This window comes from Amphibalanus amphitrite, unplaced genomic scaffold (assembly GCF_019059575.1).
Source record: "Amphibalanus amphitrite isolate SeventyFive unplaced genomic scaffold, NRLGWU_Aamphi_draft 000164F_arrow, whole genome shotgun sequence".
Lineage (NCBI taxonomy): Eukaryota > Metazoa > Arthropoda > Thecostraca > Balanomorpha > Balanidae > Amphibalanus > Amphibalanus amphitrite.
The window spans coordinates 358,276-378,623 of NW_024881659.1; the positions used below are offsets into that span (position 1 = coordinate 358,276).

Genomic DNA, 20,348 nt, shown 5'->3' on the forward strand with positions numbered 1-20,348 from the left:
AGTTTGTTCTACAGCGCTTCAAAAATCGCCCATTTGCATAGGACTTAAACGGGACTTCAAGACTTGCCCCCAGATGACGTCACGAGCTGACGTCACGATCAGGTAGAATCGCCGGACGACCCTACCTGGTATATATGGCTGGCCTTGGGGCGATGAAACAGGGCCCAGGCGTCTCGCAGGAAGCCGATGATAATAAGCGCTGCGCCGGCGTGTAACTAGTCCCTTGAAAATATCGATGCATTGAGGTCATTGAGGCCTTACGAGCATAACCTCTAGCCGGCTTCCACCTGTTTCGACCCATTTGTGAGACGCTGGCGCCTCAGTCATACAGCAGTTTTACTCCTCCCGAAGGCGAAGGACCGTGCAGCGTGCTACAGTAATTTTTGTGACATAACCCATGACCTTACCCTCCAACTGAATGGCATAGTTCGCCGAGCCGCCGCAGCCGATGTACCGATATAACGAATAGTGTTTGACGGATTTTCAAACAATCTGCAGTTACGTTCAATAGAGCTTACATATGTAGTTGCGGTATGACTGATCGCATGACCATGCTTCCAAAGCACACAAATGCCGACAGGAAAAGACCTCTATATTCAAACCATTTCTAGAAAAAATTGAGCTCACTTAATAATCAGTATAAAAAGTTAACAAATATTCATCGATTAAATTGTACCACCTGAACATGGACGAAAATTAGCGAGGCTTATGGGACGTATTCACACCACTTCTACGAAAAACAGACCGATATAGTTTGGAGACATGTATTGGATCGGCGTATCGCTCAGCGTTCGATTATATACACTGCATGTGTTTTTACTCATCACTCCACCATACCCGCAGACATCTGAAAGAGAAGGAAGCGCCGTCAGTTATCCACCTGGTGGCCGTTTGGAAAATTAACCCCTTTATGGGTCATTACTTGGACTGTTTCTACCCAAGAATGTCCCAACTTGCTTTGTCAGGCAGCCCCTAGGCCCCCAGCCCCTTTGAACACTCCCCTAGAGGAGTGATTATTGGCCAAACCACAGCTAAAGCTGGTTGAAAAAGCAATGGCTTAAATAACAACTGAAAGTTCACGCACTTACATTTTACTTCTTCAGCAGCTGATGCCTAACCATGACAAACGGAACTGAGAAGCCGCTGCCACAGAACAGGACGAATCCCAGGGTGAGAGCAAACCTGTTCTTCACACTGAACGGCCAGTTCTGAAATAAAAAGAGGTGCAAGTAAACAATGGGGCTATTTGACGTAGTTAACACATTCATAGGTACAGTAATTAGACGGACAATCTCTGGTCAATGTAAATTAACTGCGGTGTGTTGCAGAGATGTGGCAAAAACCCCCGCCGGGCCGGTGCTCGGCGCCAACCGCGCCGAGGCGGGGGTGTCACCCCCCCCCCCTCCCCGTCTAACTCGACTCCTGGGCCACGTAGTGATACGCGGCAAGCGGTATTCGAAAGAGCGTATAAAATCATGATGATAATTTTTTGGTCATTTTTTAGGTCAGGTCACCAGACGTCAGCAAAGGAAATGTTTTGTCTATTTCTATATTTTTTTTCAACAAACCGGCGTATAACTCGGGAATTATTAGAGCTATAGCGCCGCAGAAAAGCGCATTCAATTGCTCTTTTAACGCTCTTTCGCTAAAATGTCCTCAGATTTGACGTAAGATCAACGGTTTAGCCAGCTACAGAGGGCAAAAACGTTTTTTGTTGATAGATCAGACTACAAATGCCTATTGACCTTACAAACTCTTAGTCCACATATTGCTTACAACATTGAGTTTCCATGTACCCTGTCAAGTGGTGTATTTGATAGCATTTTTTTCAGTAGGTATGGTTTTAGTTCTTAAGTAGGTAAATATAATCTACCTGACTGTGCCACTCAATCTCTGTTAGTGAACAACAAAACAAACCCCTTGGATGACCCTTTTTACCATAATGACAAAGTAGCACATAGCGGCTTAATGTTTGTTTCCTTTTACAAACTTTTATCAGGTCACTGACCAAATCAGGAAGATGCTGCTGCAAGTCTCAACTGCATCATTAATTGTCTGTGGTATCTGCCCAAATCTGCTGCTAGGAGACATATATCCAAGAAATCTGTTGTCAGTAGCAGGTAAAAATGTTTCAATCTGCTGCTATTAAACATTCAATGAAATGAATCTACTTCCAGGGGCAGCAAATTCAGGGATGGCAAAAGTCTTGTGTATTTAAATATCCTTCTCAGCAATTGTATTATAAAAGCTTTGGTAGGTACCTAACCTAGCATATAATCAAGCATCTCTACTTAATGGGAATTTACCAATTTCCTCATATTACTTTTTTGCTACAGTTTTATGAGTTTTAAGCTTAAAATGATCAGAAAAGGAAATGATCATCAATTTAAAAACAATTCAACAGTTCATATAGTAAAAACTATTTTCCATTTTTGGTACAGGCTAAATACTGTTTGCAGCTGAAGCTGATCATGTGTCAACCACTCACATTATGTAGGTAGGTACCAAAGTAGTTAGTACAAAGAGCTGCATGCTGTTTGGCTGATGATAGGCCTATTCCACAAGTAACTGAACTGTGTTCTTGGAATTTTTCCTTAGAGGAATGTGTTACTCTGTAAGGGAATGATCTTGGAACTAAAACATCATGACTATGAAGTTCTTTTAATGTGCAAACGAACGAAGAGACTTTGTGGTGATAGTCCATTTTGCCTTACTTTGAAGTACATAATCTTCAAATTCATAGACCACTTGGCCTGTATGTCCGTTCCAAACCAGCTGCTTAGCGTGCAGTAAATATTTACTTTAGGAGTGGGATGGCTCCTATTGCAACACTCTGGAGACCGCATGCCGCTTCACCAGGTCCCGTGAGTGACCTCTTGTTTTCACGGGCAGTTAAGCTGTCTGAGAAGTCATGTGAGTCCAGCTAAACACCTGATACAGGGTGATCGAAAAAAAGTGTCACCCCTAACTTAAAATCTACATAACTCGCGACTGGTAGGTTGGATGACTTCGCGCCAGGCAGCATCGGAAAGAGCAGGCAATTTCTTTTCAATTGAATGTATTCATGATTGTTTTCTATTCCAAATCATGTCCCCATGGGCTCAAAAACCAGTCAATGTGCGGCTTTCACGTGAAACGAAATTCACCGAACGGGATCGGACACCGCTGAACGAGAACAATGAGTATCGTAGCTCAACATGACACACACATTACACATTATACATGGAGTGTATGTTGTTCACTGCAGACTGTTTCTCAGCTGACCTTAGACTCGTTTCTCAGCTGACCTTAGACAAGGAAGACCTTATCAGATCTTCCTTGCAAACATGCGGCCTCATTATTCACAAATTCGCCGGTAACTAGCGAAACATTGCGACAACCTGCACTACCGGATTATCAATTTTATGCGGCTGTTATCATGGAACAGTTAAGAAAAATGCTCACGTGAGCTGTCACGTGAGCTGTCAGATCAAAAACTCTGTCAAAAGTACAAATTTGCACAACCAAACTTTTGAACACACCAAATTGCGTCCTTAACATACTTTTTGAATAGCTACATCTTCGTTTGCGGCATAAACCATGCATATTTACATCCATTCAAAAGGAAATTGTATGCTCTTTCCAATGCTGCCTAGCGCAAAGTCGTACGACCAACCAATCGCGAGTTATATGGCTTTTAAATTAGGGGTGACACTTTTTTTCGATCACCCTGTAGATAAGCATCTGATATACTGCTATCACGTCATTGTGCCGCACCTTAGTCGGTAGTAGACTGAAAGGGATGGCAGCTTCAAGCTTTTCTGTCTTATGAACTCACCAATGTTTCAGGCAAATTTTCGAATCAGTAATAATACTAGTTGGTAGTCGTCAAAAAGAAACAATCAAGAAATTAAGAGTGAACCAAAATAATACCCACTCACCGCCATGGGAATACCGCCATAATCGGCAACGCCACCCTGTCTGGCAGCGGACGTGGAAAGCTGGCGCGCTCCAGCCGCCAAGCGCACGAGGGACCTCATATCTGGATTTAAGAAATTGTTTCGTAATTAAATGCGAAGGAACCAGCCCAAAGCTTCAATCCAAAAGAAATGGTACACCGCCACAGCCAGTTCGACGAAAAGAAAGATTGACTGCGGCGCTTATGCCGCGGTAGAAAATAGTGATGAGATTGAGAGACCAAAGTTTACCGATAAGCCTTCTTCGAAATCTAATGATCAACCTTAGTGACATGTTCGCGTTATTTTGTCATAACTTCGTCGTAGACGTCATTCAAGGCCCATGCAAGAAGTTTTTTGAGTTTACATGAATATTTATGAGATTGATATCCATTTGATACCTGTTTGGCTTCTCTAGGTTCCGATTTCATACCGATGATATCGATAAGATATTTTTCCCGAGGGATCCGACCACGACCACAGGGGAGCAATGCCGCTTCAACCCTATTGGCCGTAGTGTCTAACGGTGGCGGCCATATTGCGCAGACCAGGAACCGGCTGCCGCCTGTGTTGAGAAATAGGGAATTCGGGACCTCGATTTACGTTTGCGGCCGCCGCATCCGTTACGTTCAAGTTACGTAGATAAGGAACCCGGCATCTTACGCAGAATTGAGTGGGGAACACGATCGTATCTTCAGAATTCCCCAAATTCACTCGCCGGACCTACATTTGCCCCGGCCGAGGGGGTTGATTGAACCCACCTCGCTGATGCGCCGCTAATTAAACTAGAATTTAGCAGTTAAGTGGTCGTTTGCGACAAAGTATAATGCAGAGTGACTGGTAGGAACCCACTGTAAAGGTCCCCGGTCAACCGGTGACCTCTGAGGTCAGGTCAAGTGATCTAAGGCACTGGTTCGGTTTTTGGTAAATAACTTCGCCAAAAATGGCCGTAGAGCCGCAATTTTGGCATCATCGTGTTCAGCTAGCTCAGGCGCATCGAGTGATATACTTTTTGTTCGGGTCAGGTCAACTTAGGGTGTTGACCTCAGGTCAAGGTCAAGTCAGCACCCCCAGGTCACGAAGTTGGTCGAAAGAGGTCATGTCGCATATCATTCGATTCGGCAGGTCTTTCTGAGTCCATTGGTGGCTTTCCCGACTCGCTAGCTCAATTTGATCGGGAGTTATTGAAGAAAAACTGTGACCCTTGTGACGTCACAAATGACGTCACGCAAGGGCAACAATGCAAATATGAAGCATAGAACCTTGCAAGGAGTGCATGAAATCATGATTCTATATGCTTGAGATAGTTTCAGATCATTCTCGGCGCCAAAATAGCAATTTTCATATTTCCCCATTGACTTATAAGGGTTTAACGTATTAGTTCCTTGTATCTGAGAATTTTTTAGGATTTCATCTTATTCTCCACTCAATTCTGCGTAAGATGCCGGGTTCCGTGTCCACATAGCTTGAACGTAACGGATGCAGCGACCGCAAACGTAAATCGAGGTCCCGAATTCCCTATTCCCCAACACAGGCGGCGGCCGCTTCCTGGTCTGCGCAACATGGCGGCACCGTTGGACACCATCTGGCGGCCGATGCGCATTCCACATTATATACCGGGGTTACATGAGCGATCCGTTCCAAATACGCACTACGCTAATGCGCATCAGCTCCCCACAAACGGATCTACGGCACCGGTTACATGAGACTAATTCGTTTTATCTACGTCAAACGGATCTTGTTTGGCTCACCCGGGCTGACTCCTCGACGGCCGGTAATTCGCATCACAAACGGAATAGGATTAGCGTACAGTCATGGCGCAGTTGCGGCATTTACCGGGACGACTGAGCTAAATTTTAAATAATTATATCATTTGATAGGCTCAAAAACATTTAAAATTACCATGAAATCAAAAAATGAAAACAAAGTTTTCTTGTTTTAAGTCAGTGGGCACTGATTCGCCACGCAGCGACAGCAGGGTGGTCAGAAAAAATTATCTATCAAAATATTTCATTCATTTTATTTCACATGCAAAGACTAAACCAAAATACCAACATTTATTTGTTATTTTCTACGAGGCAGCCAGTGGCGGATCTAGGATTTGAGTTTAGGGGGGGCAAACATTGCGCCGCCAGGCAAGTCGGCGAGAATTTCAAACGTCCAGTCTTAGGAACAAAAAAAAAAACGAGCTACCCCTATTTTTCTCCTCGGATTTCGGGAATTTTTTTTTGATTTTTTACATTTTTGTCAGTCCGGCCAAGCCAGGGCAGCGCAAAAAAAAATTGCAGCCACCCTGACCCCGGGAGATAGAGAATAGCTCACCGGCGCTATGGACGGTCCGTCCTCTACCTCCCGCATCACCTCGGCAAGACCTCGTCCGAAAGGTCCGCCCGCGCCGGTTCTCAAGGGCTTCTGTATCCGGAGACCGATAAGGGTCGGAGCAGCAGGTTCATGTGTAAATGCCCACGACCAAAGGCCACATCAGCGTACCTGCGATACTATACGCAGTCAGGGTTGCCACGTAGTTAAACGTATTAACAGTTGTTTCCGGTAATAGAAAATGAGATCAGTCGATTAAGAATCCCAACAAGAAATAGACGAAGAACAGCGCATTTGTTTTCGGTCCTGCATTTATTGATGCAATTACAATGAACATTCCTTAACTTTGGGACTAAACTTCGCGAGCTAGCAAAATTATACAATAAGTGTTACTTTCGAGAGGAGATAGACGATGCTTCTACAGACTACATAGGACCACAGCGCAACAGCCAACGGAATCACACTGAACAGCGTTAAGTTCCCACAACATACTGAGCTTCTCCAACACCTCGCAAACCAAAAGCTCTGACTGAGCCTTTCTGTGTTTGTCCCCGTTAGATAACGGTATGGCTCATGAAAAAGCCGCGATTGGTAATCTTCTTTACGTTATTCCTCTCAGAAACCTATCTCGCACTTCATGCATACACATATGCAGCTCTTGTAGAGACTCTCGGACTTTGACACCCTTTTGGCACCCCCTTTGGAAATGGCTGTATCCGCCTCTGGACATAACTAATGTAGCCACAGTGGAAATGCTAGGTACTATTGGATATTTAGACCCACCAATATTTTTCAGCTCCTACGCCCATGCTATCTAGCAATAAAATATTATGCAAACACTTCTTATATACCCATGCAAACCCACCACTGTCCAACCGCTCACCAGTGTGGTGACCCCTGACCCCACACCCCACTGGCGTCTGGCGGTCTGCTGTTGACGGTTTGTTTACTTGTTTCAAGGTTTCAATAAATCGCGTTATTTATTTTTTTTTTTTTGGTAGCAGTAGCAGTAGTAGCACTGCTGATGGATGATGGAATGACATTCATGGGGCGGAGGACTTTATCAGCTCACAACTTAACCCGCGCCCTGGTGGGGTCTGTTTATAACGCGACCTGGTGGGGGGGGGGGGCTATTTTTTGCCCCCCCTCGTATCTCCGAAACTACTGGACGGATCCGAAAAATTCAAACGGCGTTCGAAAGGCCTGTCAAATTTGTCGAGGGAAACCAAATTTTATTGACCTCGGGGTCACCGATGACGTCACAGGTCAGGTCAAAGATGAAATGTTTCACCGTTCACGGGTCTTCTAGGGAATGCGCTATAACACCGAGGAAAACGCATTTTGTCGGGAATCAGCGATAGGGCGTCAGTTGCCTAGTAGATATGTTGCTGTTAGAGGTCACTGGTCATATCAGGTCAGGTCACAGGTCAGGTCACCAAAGGTCACCAAGGGTCACCACATGAACCCAACTTTACTAAGGTTATGCGATGCATGTTTTATGGCCAGTTTTTCATTTCCAACTCAATGGTGTTGGTTATAAGACCATCAGGTACGGTTTAGGTCACTTTCTGGTGGAGGTCAGGTCAAGGTCAGGTCAAAAAAGGTCAAATTTCAAAGTTGATATTTTTGCATAAAATCGGTATTGATTCGATGCAGCTCGTCACGGGGAGTCTAATGGTGGTCTTTGTTTTGCGCTAAGAGGTCTAAAATTGCTGAAAATTGAGTTTGAAAATTTGACGTCATCAATTTTGAACAGTTTTTTCGCTATAACTTGGCCAAAAAAAGAGGTATCGATCTCAAATTTGGTATGTAGATAGGAGGCGGTAAGGACTATCACATATATTCCGGTTTTTTTCGATATTCAAAAAACTTTTTGGATTTTTTGGCTATTATATTCAAAAAATCTATTTTTTTATTTTTGGGGGTCAAAATCCAAAAATTTCAAAAATCCGAGATAGCAGTTTTGTAGCCCTGTCTATTCTACAGCTTTTATGTCTGTATCATTTTTCTGTATTTGCAAAGCTATAGGCCTGACAGGTCTTCCCGCGAAACCCTTTTTTGGGTCGAAAACGGCAGAACATGACGTCACTCTGACGTCATTTCCGGCCAACCTATCATAGCCTTTGGAAAAAATTTTGGTCACAATGTGTAAAATTGATGTCCGGGAGGGTACTGAAAGTTTGGTGACGATCGGCGCAGTGGTTCTGGAGATATATCGAAAAGTCTGGAGGGGGGGCAAAAAATAGCCCCCCCCACCAGGTCGCGGGTTAAAGGGACACTCCCACCTTAACATTAGTTTTGAGTTGAGATAGCCAAATTGGTGGCCATGGCCTGCAAATACCGGTTTGGGCACTCACAACATCGAAAAATGCTTTAATTCGAAGATATGGAATTTCAAACTTGCAGTTTTCGGATTCTAAGGGGCTAATGCATTGGAATGACCCCTTAGAATTTGTGACGTCAGCGGAGATCTAACGATTTTTAAATCTTAGACTAAAACCATCGTTAACACGTGGTGGTATACGCTGCTTTGCGCGCAACGTCTGCCGCACTTTAAGGCTGCCAAATTATTGCTTCCAAATAAAGTCGCTAGTAACAGGGGAGATCCCAAAAAGTAAACAAAAGTAAAAGCCTAATATCTTGAAAACCAGTGAATATTTTTCGGTGAAATTTGGTAGATATTCGTTTTCGCTCTTTCTGAACCAAGGGACATCACTTTCATGCCAATTCATTAACTTTTTTGAAGGTGGGAGGGTCCCTTTAATATCACGAATATGACAACCTTCTAGTCCTCCATTTATTTCACATTTTCTTTTCAAACACCATATTGTTAGTATTCAAGTTCTAGTTTTTTTAGGGGGGGGGGGCAAAAAGATATGTTTGCCCAGAGGTTTTCCGTTTAGGGGGGGGCAATTGCCCATTTTGCCCCAACGTAGATCCGCCACTGGAGGCAGCCAATAAAAAAAATGCTTAGTATTTTGCATTTTGACGCTTCCAGTCAGCAAAGAATAGTTCTTGTGAAATACGGCCCGAATCGTGTGCCTCGGACGTTTCGGTTACATGAGCGATCCGTTCCAAATACGCACTATCGCTAATTCGCATCAGCTCCCCAAGAACGCATTCAGTGCACCGACTACATGAGCAAATTCGTATCAGTGACGTCAAACGGATCTAGTTTGGCTCTCGGCCCAATGCGCATTACAAACGGAATAGCATACAAATGTGGCGCACTTCCGTAGCAATAGAGGTGACTAAATTAAAAATTTATTATCTTATGTCTTTTTTGCATTTAATCTGCTCAAAACATTCTCAATTAACTTAACAAAAAAAAGTTGAACATAAAGTTGTCTTGCTTTGACTCATTGGGCAATTGCCTCTTTTGATTCGTCTGTAGTGCTGTCAGAATAATGTTTCAACTGAAATTATGTGGATATTTACTATTTGGGTTTCACTATATTTAGTGTTGAAAACTTGACAAAATACCGACATATTTTTTAAATATTATTTCAAAAGAAGAAATTGAAAAAATACCTATTATTTTGCATTTTAATGTTTCTTTTTGCAAAGAAATAGTTCCTGTAATACGTATCTTGGTCCTATTCGCTTCTAAGCCTCTTTCCCTGCGGATTTTGTTCGGACCGCCGATTCGTATTAGCAGGTGGATACATGAGTCGGTAGTACGCTCCTGATTCGCATTAGCGGTGAATCCGATCGTGATACGTATTTGCGTTGCTCATGTAACCGCGGATCGGATCGCCGATTCGTACTAGCAGGTGGCTACATGAGTCGGTAATGCGTTCCTAATTCGAATTAGCGGCTAAATACGTATTTACTGTGCTCTTGTAACCCCGATAATAGAGTTCAGTGGATCCGACAGATACTTGTCTGCTTGCTTTTCTGTTGCTATCTTTTGCTAACCCGGATTGCACCCACTGCCATACACCGCCTTTATATTGTGAGCGGCTGCAGCCTGCAAAATGTAGTTTGTGCGTAGTTGCTGATGTAGGTATAATCTATACTACAATCAGGCATTGAAGCATACTGAGGATCAGCCATTTCATCAGCTCATTTTTAGCCAGCGTGCCGTCAGAATCGTGCCTTATCCCCCATTGAGCTTCAACAATTTTGACAAACAATTGGTATACATCGAAATTGAATTGACACTTGACAGTCCATCGTACACCTTTCAACGACTGAGAAGAGAAGGTCGACCCTTTGGTTTGTATGCACGTATGCATCGCCATAAAAGGGTTTCCGATGGCGTGAAGATCCCAGGCTGGGATAGAATCTTCATAGCCGTAGGTTTCCTCCCTTCATGATTCGTATGTTTCCGTAAGTCGTAAAGACCATGGTGAAAATATAAATATGCCATGTCATTTCTTTAATCCCTCAGGCTCAGGGTATGTAGGACGAATGATTAAAATTGCTGAGAGTTTACTAGGCAACAAGCGAGAAAGATGCGGAGCGGATCGCTTGGTTTTTACCCCAGAGGAAGCAGATGAGAAAAGCAGACAACACCGAACAATTGTAACAGTACATATATTTCATAACACTTTCGCTATTGGTTTTCCTCATCCATAATTATAATAAGTTTATAACCCATGCCAGTTAATGATCTCCCATCGGCATAGCCTCTAAAACAGCCGATATCAGCGCAGATTGCAAGGACGGGTATCCCCGTTACTCCCCAAATACATTTACCGTATGTAGGGAAAGAACTGAAAGAAGTCAGGTGGAAATATTGGCTTCACACTGCAGCACATGCTGATAAAAACTTCACATCACAGTATGGGTACATGACAAGTGCCCACGGTGAACGCCCCGCGAAGTCGGCGCTCGGTCAGTGCATACAAGGAACTGGCCGTACGCAGTCAGGGCGCCGGGCCGGCGCCCGGGTCCGGTCGGGACAAGGGACCGGCGCCGGCGAACCGTGCCACCAGCTGCTCCTCGCGCTGCTGGGCGCGCAGTTTGTCCTGCCGACTGCGCTCGGCACGCGCCTCCGTCTGCTCCTTGAGCCGCAGTGAGCGGCGCTGCAACAGGCCCAGCGGTCAGTGCTGCCAGCCAGTCAGTCTTACACAGCAGCTCTTCGTCTTGCGAAACGTCTAAATCACAGCACATACCCTCGCGCTAAAATAAAGCACCGTTGCCAATTTGCAGCGACGGGAGCATTGTCGTGGAAAATACTTTTGAAATGAACGTTGAGGTATCCAGCATCCACCTTCATAATTTATAAATGAATAGTTTCTCAATATTTTACAATAAGCAGCAGCTTCATAGCCGGACCATGCGGACTCAGATTGAAGACGGGCGATTCCTTGCAAACTGGGCGTACCAAGCTATCACTAGCAAATAGCAACGATATAATTACCTTCAGCTTGACGCACCGGTCGTGGATATTGGTCATTTGCTTCTTTATCCTCGTCAATTTCCCTTGGTAAACCCTTACTTGTTGCATCTGTAACATTGTCCAATAGGTTGTTATGTTGTTGCTCAAATGTCCGTTGGGCGTTGGAAACTATGACAATAGTGATTACAATTTACAAGCAAAAGTTCGGTTACATTGCAGAGGGGGAGCCATGAATTAGAAAAAAAATTAATTTGAATGAGCCTGGCTATCTGTGCGTCAACACTCAACACAGATACAAGGTAACAACAATTACCAACACCAGGGCCATTGCTGATTCACAAGAAACCTGGATCCCTAGCACGCTAAAGGTCGATTCATTTCGCTACCACTTTCGATTATCCCGACGACTGTCGTCTAGAGTTCTACCGGAAACCCAAGTCCCTTTGATATAGGTACAAAATGTTTTACTGTCCGTGTATTTAGTTCTCCGTCTCACAGGCCCAAATACTGGACAGCTCTTCCACTGCCATCATGCTAAATAGTTTAGGGCGCATACATTCCGAGTCTAGCCCTCGGGACTTGGCGGCGCAGCTGAAAACGAAAGTAGGGGACAGGCGGCACTAGGAAATATCGAACTTAGGGCCTCCTAAACCACCAACTAACTGTATCGACTCTTTGGCTGCCGTCTCATTTACAGTTTGGATAAATTTTGGGACTGATGATAGACCATCGTGCGATCTTTCAAGAAGGCAGAGCCTGTTTCTCAAAATCCACCATTCCTGTTTCTAGAAAAATAATGATTAATTTTAAAACAGATAAATAGTTGAGTTCTCAAACTCAATGTGCAAATTCATCAATTGTTGAACATGCCAATTCAGATCATCACACTTAGAAGTATGCCATATAATCACTCATGCAGATCGAAAATTCATCCCCCATCTGGCCATTCCAATTCAAGTGCTGGGACCTATTTTGTTCCTTACCAGTTCAGGTATATTGTAGGTATATTCACATTCCTTGAAACGACTGTTCTCTTGCTCCATAATCTTCAACAGCCGTTCTTGTCCATTCCTGGCAGATATTATTCTGGTCACCTCTAAGCCTAAGGTAGGTATTACCCTGCCTGTATTAGGCATAAGCAATCTAGCACACTCATCGGCAGCATACACAAGCTGTGGCTGCAATGCAATGTTGTGAATGTGAAAATATAAAAAGCCAGAAATGAAGAGATATTTATTGCAAGCTATCACAACCGTCAATCCCTATGTATATGTAGTAGCATATACATTTATATATGCTATTATCTATTTATATATGTAGCATTTGGTGAGGACATGAGCTCATCTCATAGACCACCCCCAATTATGACAATAGTTATCCTTATGATAATTTTTATGCTGAGGCATGAAGATAATAACATATTATATTTGTTTATCATCATCAAGCACAGTTCTTATGCTTGCCACCCAGACTGGAAAACATCCATACACTAAGCCGGACGCCTGTGAGACCCTCTTGCGCCGAAATTCGTCGCTAGCGATTTTGCGCTGAAATTTCTGTGATTTGCGCCAAAAGTTAGGTGCTCAATGCCCATTTGTGCGAAAATTAAGCCATTTTTATATAAAGCACATGTGACATGTCATGTGCACATCTACCGATCAAGGCTATATGAACCAGACAGACCCCGCGTTCAATGTCTCTCGGACGACGAAGATTCTACGTCGTCCGGCCAATCCCGTCCAAGGTCAGCGGGGGCTCGGCTGCGGCTATGGAACGTGATTGGCCGGACGGCGTAGAATCTTCGTCGTCCGAGAGACATCGAACGCGGGGAGAGTGTTCCGGGGCCTTGTACACTCTCCCATGTTTGAGCGTCCGAATGAGTTTTTGATTTCCACGGAAACCCAATACCTCAATAGTCTTAGCGCACTCTAGCTTCATGCCGTGAAACAAAGCTGGAGCCGTGAGTTCCAGGGCCACAAATTTGTGCCGATGTTAATATCGGCGGAGCAGTGTGTTCGAGGCTGGCGGGAGTCAGCGAGGGCCGGGCAGCGGGACAGCATGTGCTCCGGCACATCACCCTCTTCTCGGCACACGGCACTCGGCACACGGGGCACCGCTTGTCTGGGCACTGCTGGCACGCCGCGGAGTGGAGACAGCCGATTCAGCGCCGTATTCGCATTGGAGCCAGCGGCCCCAGTGGCCCGCCCTCATCTCGTGCACCGAAACGGCATCCTCGGTCCTCTCCGGGGATAGGGAGCGGCGGCGTGCTCCCGAGGAGTGGGCTTGAAATGAATTGTGATTCTGAGCAGTTGTCGCGCTCTGCGCCGGACAGTGCGATGCGAGGCCGCACAGTGAACCGCCATGGTCAGCGAGTGGGCGTTTGAGGGCAGGGCGGCCGCCTGTTTTGCCAAGTCGTCCGCGCACTCATTCCCCTCGATACCGCAGTGGGCAGGAACCCACTGCAGTATTGCTTAACGACGCTTGGCGATGTTCAACAAGGTCTTCTTTACCTATCTCCACGCCGAGGGTCCAGCGTACCGCATAAATTCGGTGATCGTATTTCGCCAAAAAATTATGCGACTGCCCTGCGCCGAAAAATTCGTATGCCCCTATGCGCTGAATTCAGAGCAAGTTACGCCGGACGTGCGCTGAAATTTTCGGCGCAATCCCGCCACTATGCCGGACATATTCGGCGTAACGTGTATTTTTTCCAGTCTGGCCTACATAGCTAGTGCCCACCTAAACAACCATAGGTGATTCATAAATTGATTTCAAAAGTACTTACAAGAGTTCATTGATGTGGTCTTTGCTTTCTTCCAATGGTGGTTGATATAATGAGACCATACATTTCGCCAAGTCCTCCATATTTGATCCTTTAGCATCTTGACAAGTGTCTACTGGTTTGTTAGATTCTGGAGTCTCCATAATATTGTGGAAAGATGATGTCCACCTATACCTAGGACAAAAGGCCATATAGTATAATAGTTATGTGCACATGAACCCACAGCGATACTCTTTACAATGCCTACATCATGAACATCTTGGACTACAACACCAACACTTCACATCACATTGCCAGGCATTGCTCGCCATATCAATATGTCACCAGCAGAGATAACGGCAGCGCGGAAGCCAAATGGATGTGTATTTGAGCTTATACTGATACTAGGCATTTAAAGCTAGTTCATCAAAATGTATTTCAATCTCATAAAAATAAAAATATCAAGTCTCTGACTCTCTTCGCTTTTTTTTTTTAGTGGCCCTAACTTACGTTACTGGCCTCGCGAGGAGGGCGGCGACCTAACTACGCCGCGCAAAAGAAACCGGCCGTCCTAACTAAGACCGGTGGCCACTTTTACTGCAAGACAACATGGGAAAACCCATATCCATGTACTATGCCATGAATATGGGGAAAAACCCATGAATTTACGTTAAGATACATAAATGACAGTGAGACTTACCGTTAAATTGATGTTTGTGAGGGGAGGGAAGGAGGAAGTTTGTGAATGGTAATTGGTAGGGTTACGATGTTACGATAAAAGTTGGATGATAGGAATCGTTTGAAGAGTGGAGGATATGTCGCTGCCGCTGTTATATCCTCAGCGGCATTTCACACTTTGTAGGAATGTAGCACTTGCGCCATTAGCGTATACAACAAATAAAAATGTACGTGAAGACCGAAGATCAACGCAATGCTCGTTTATGAAAATTCAGATTTATTCATTTTTCATCACTGAATCGCTAATGGCAATATATTTTACATACGGAAGAAATTTGAAATTTTGATTTGTCTCATAGCGTACAGGGCTTAAAAATCTTGATATCGATAAGGGCAAGTGTAGACAAATCAAGGTTATTCAATTGTTTTCGTCGTGTGAAATTCCGGCTCTCTCTATCGTCTGGATAAAAATAGGCCCCGCCCATCCCAATCAGCTGCTGCATGACGAGTTGATGACGACAACCACTTACTTACCAGCAACCACTCTAGGGATAGCGTACGTGACAGTAATGGTGCAGCGGTTGCAAAATATTACATTGTTATTCAAACGGTTTTTGCTTATTGCATGGAGGATATGTCATTAGATGAGGTGTTGATGAAGGCAGGTATTTTTAATTTTTTTTTTGACAATTTTTGCCCTTGTTCTTCTTAATAACTGAATCCGGGACCACCTGAAGTCTAAACCTTTTTTTTAGATAACATGTCAATGCTGTCTTGAAATGTGAAATTTAGACAATGGTAATAGGAATAATGAATAGCAATTTCACTAACAACTTGTTAATCTCTAGAAAGTGTAACTAAAATTAAAAGCACTCTGCCACACTGCTTCGATCCTGGTCATGCAATTAATGTTCATGGGTGGTGTTTCACGGCAGAGCACTGCAGTGTGCTGCGTGTGTCGGAGCATTGGGTTTCCATGGCAGTGTCAACAAACTTCACTCTGACGCTAAGCTATGACAGCATCCCAGAATGCTAGCACGCTGTGGCGCCAGCGCCAGCAGCATGCTAGCAGTATTTGAACTCAAACCTCTGTTCTTGGTAGGTACTTGGTTTTTCAGGACCTCTCACTCTGTTCCAAGTGTGATTCATCATAAACAAAGAGATCACATGCAACGTCATTTGAGTGACGCTATGGTATGCCGTAGCTACCATAGCATAGCTGCCAGCGCACACAGTGTCTGGGTGGTGAAACAGGGCTGTTGCAGACGTTCTTCAACTTGACTCAGTGGACTGTATAACTGTGTGTGTGTTGACGTCTCGCATCATTTGGTGTGGCGACCGGGGCCTGACAGGATATAGGTTGATATGGTAATGAGGCGAAATGGGAATTTATAATATAAGAAGGGGATGCTATATGAATGGATATAATTTTGGATCAAGGTTTAAGAGCACTCTTTTCAGAGCGACAAAGGAACCCTCTTTACAGAGAGCATGTTAAGACCTAAAAGGGTATGCAGAGCCCTCTTTTCAGAGAGACAAAGGAACCCTCTTTACAGAGAGCATGTTAAGACCTAAAAGGGTATGCAGAGCCCTCTTTTCAGAGAGACAAAGGAACCCTCTTTACAGAGAGCATGTTAAGACCTAAATATAGAGCCCTCTTTACAGAGAGACAAAGGAACCCTCTTTTCAGAGAGCAAGAGGTATTAGGAAAATAAGGAATCAGATAGGAATGATAAGTAGACCCGGTCACCGTGAAATAGAAGACTGTGCGAACTGACTGTGTGCCACTCTCCCCGTGCTCTTATCCGCCGCTGCACTCCACTCTTCACCATTCACAAACACAAGATTCTTCCGAACTGGTGAGTATTGCAGATGGCGAATAGGCGATGACAACACAGTATCACTGATAAGAAGAGTTGGCCAGAGAGCGAGGCAGTGCTCTCTCGGCGCCGAAAAGTAAAGAAGTGAGAGCGAGGGTTGGTCCCGCCCCGTTTATGTACTGGGTCGGGAGGACACAGATGGCGACGGAAGTGATGAAATAACGAAGAAGCTACACACTACACAGCGTCCTGGTAACCCTACCACGCGGTCGGCACATGTCGGCCTAACGGCTCCGACCCGCCGGGGACACAGTTCCACGTGCGACGCCACGCCAGCCCACCCCCTCCCCCCGGGTCAGTCCCTCCGGTAACAGCGCATCCTTTCATACAACTGCAGCTGTAGGACACGGTCGCAGGGAGAGAGGAGCGTCCCGTCACCCGATCACTGCCATAAACTCTCTCGCGGACGGCCCATCTGCCGGCGGCATGGCAGGGGGATGGGGGCGGCGGCGGCGTGGAGCGGCGCCGGCCGAGATCACGAGTCGGCCCGGCCCGGCAGCTACGATCAGAGCCGAAATGAGCCGCAACACCAACTACCTAGTGCAGTTTGTCGGCAACATCACTCCCCCCTGTGTTTAGCTATGCATTCTAAACACACACACTAAGGAGACGACAAACGTTCCGGCACATCCACTAACTGCATCTCATCACACCGCCGTCGCTGCTGTACGGCGACAGCGGCAGTAGTCCGCTCCTTGAAGACGTTCCGGCTGGTCGCCGCCCTTCACTATGCTGGCCAGGATGTTTGACTTCACCTCCTCCATGTCGTCCGTCAGCGGTGGCGGTGGCGCTTGCGCCGGCCAGTTCTCTTCGTCGTCGCTCAGGAACGCTGGGCCGCTCAGCCACCGGCTCTCGGGGGTGATTTCGGATGCAGCCAGTCCCCTCGAGCAGTCATCGGCCGGGTTCATCTTTTCTGGGACGTGCCGCCTGGTGCCGCTGAAGGTTCTCTTTCCAGACGACTCCTGAGGTTTCCTCCGCTGCAGCCGTTGGCGCACCCAGGCGGAGGCCAGATCGCTGGTCGAAGTGCCTTCCAGAACTTCGTGCCGGCTGCTCCTCCATTTAGACAGTTTGAACCCCCCGTCAGAGAGGGCTCGGATGGCTCCTTGCTTCAGATGCTTGGCGGTATCCGCATCCGTGTCATACAGCAAGAAGTCATCCATGCAGAAGTTTTGCTGGATCTGCTCGGGTTCTCTCGGAGGCGCTGTCCATCCTTCATTCCAGTGCTCTTGGGGCGTTTCTTTGAGGACATAGTTGGCGATGCCTGGTGACGATCGAGCCCCCAGCAAACCGGTTTTATATCGTCCTTGACTTCTGATTGTGCTCTCTTCCAACGGTTTGACCACTCTTTCTCCCTCCTTTGACCTGGGTTTAGTCTGGCAGCGCACAGTCCCGAAAGGTTCGGTAGACTGCCCTTCACTTGCAGCAGCAGACCGCTCGTCCTCCTGTTCCGTCAGCAGCAGCTTCGTGGACATGACTTGGCGCAAGCTACTGGGAACGGTGGCCGAGACCGAGCCTGTCAGTGCCCATCCGAGGTCGGTCTTAACTGCTACTGGTTGATTCGGGCGTCCGACACGCGTCTCTCTTTGCAGGACCGCTTCTAAGACGTTCGCTCCGATAAGCAGTTTCACTTGCCTACCGTCGTACTGTGGGAACTCAAGTCCGTGAAGGTGTTCACATCCCTCGAGCTGGCTTCCCTTTACCACAGGGGCTGTCACGTTGAGAGCTGGAACGGACCACACTTCAGGGATTTGGATGTCACTATTCCTTCCATCAGGATCCAGTGTGCTTATGGTCAGTGAGACGCGCTGCGAGGGCTTCCGGACGCCACCTCCTTCCACATTCTGAATTCGGAGTTGGCGACAGTGTCCGGTGATCCCAAGGTCACGCAGAACGTCTTCACGGCAGAGGGATGTTTGCGCCCCGGTATCGAGCAGCGCAAGAACCTCTTTCGAGCCTCTGGTGCCATGGACTTGGACCCGAACTACCTGAAGCAGGGTGTCCGTCTCCTCGTTCAGTGAAGCCGCCACGAACGGCGCGCTGTTACTGCCTTCTTCCTTGCGAGGTTTATCGGGTACCGCTTGTCCTTTGTTGCCATGAAGCAGGGGATGATGCTTGAACTTGCAGCCTTCGATACCGCACCTTCTGGCCATCCTGCACCTTCGGCTCCAGTGCCCTTTGCCGAGACACGAGAAGCACAGTGTCTCAGCGCTCACGATATTCATTCTTGCTTCGGTAGTTTTGGCCTTGAACGTCGGGCAGTCTGGGAGCTTGTGCGTGTCCTCACACACCACACATGCCCGTCGGGATTCTGGATCTGCCGAAGAAGTGACAACTGTCGCGAATGCCGACTTTCTTGCCGTCCCACCGTCCCTGGACTTGGCTGCTTCTGTCCTGTCGTTTGTCACAAACTGGCTGCCAGAGTGGCTAAGGACATCGACTTCTATCTTCAACCATGAGCTAAACGCCTCCAGAGTGGGTCGCACTGGTCGGAGCCTATGCACTTCTCGGCCCCACCCTCGACCAAGCTCAACTGGTAGCTTCTCCACCACTCTCCTCAAGTTTTCGCTGCTCGCTAGGTCGCTTGAGTAGCCCAGATTACGAAGAACTGTCACCGTGTTGTGGACGACTGAGTAGAATTGCTCCATGGCTGGGAGATCCATGAGAGATGGCGGGGTGCAGGTGAAGACCTTCCGCAGGTGGGCTTGTATGATGTCTTCGTCTCTGCCGAAGCGTTCCTGCAAGGTCTTGAGAGCCTCCTGGTAGAGTTCCCCGTCGAAGAGCATGCCGTTGATTGCTTGTGCAGCTGGTCCTTCTACCGCGTTCTGAAGGTGTGCCATACGCTCGGAGTCTGACAACGACGGCTGATTGTGCACCAAAGCTTTAAACAGCCCAATCCAGCGTGGCCACTCTTGAGCGCTTCCTCGGAACGTCGGCAGGGTCAGACGTGGGATGCTCTTCACAAACGCCGATTGTTGATGAAACAAAGGCTGTTGCTCAGAGCGAACATCTGTCACCCAGTTAGCGGGATGCTGTTCGTTCTTGCTGCTCGGCAGCTTGGCGCTGTTTGCGGCTGTCTGCTGCTCAGGTTGCAGTGCTCTGCGTTCTTCAAGGGGTGGCGCTCTACGCTGAGGAGGGTCGACCATTGCTGGACCCTCTTCCACCTCGCACTCCCTCGGGGCCAGAGCGACATTCTCGCCATCGAAATCGTGCCGTCTCTCCCACTCGAGATCGCTCTCAGCCGCCTTGCAGAGACGTGCCATCACAAGCGCTCGTTCCACCTCTTCCTCCATAGCCTTCTCCTCCAGCATGGCCTCTTGCTTCTTCAACATGTCCTCTTGCTTCTTCAACATGTCTTCTTGCTCCCTCTTCTGCCGCTTCAGCATGTCCTCTTGCTCTCTCTTCTGCCTTTCTCGTTCCTTTCTTGCCCT

At 46.7% G+C, this 20,348-nt stretch overlaps 2 long non-coding RNA genes across 3 annotated transcripts; both read right to left on the reverse strand.

The window, feature by feature from the left end:
• Window positions 1-750: 750 nt before the first annotated feature.
• On the reverse strand, window positions 751-4,381 carry LOC122383452. The gene is made up of 3 exons (XR_006256838.1): window positions 3,921-4,381; window positions 1,089-1,208; window positions 751-847 (listed from the first exon to the last, which is right to left on the reverse strand). It is a non-coding gene; the product is annotated as an uncharacterized LOC122383452 (long non-coding RNA).
• Window positions 4,382-10,774: 6,393 nt separating this feature from the next.
• LOC122383453 lies at window positions 10,775-17,659 on the reverse strand. 2 transcript variants are annotated; one of them, XR_006256839.1, is made up of 5 exons: window positions 15,063-17,659; window positions 14,387-14,557; window positions 12,585-12,672; window positions 11,623-11,709; window positions 10,775-11,284 (listed from the first exon to the last, which is right to left on the reverse strand). It is a non-coding gene; the product is annotated as an uncharacterized LOC122383453 (long non-coding RNA). The 2 variants fall into 2 exon arrangements; XR_006256840.1 differs by lacking the exon at window positions 15,063-17,659 and adding an exon at window positions 14,837-14,852.
• Window positions 17,660-20,348: the final 2,689 nt, after the last annotated feature.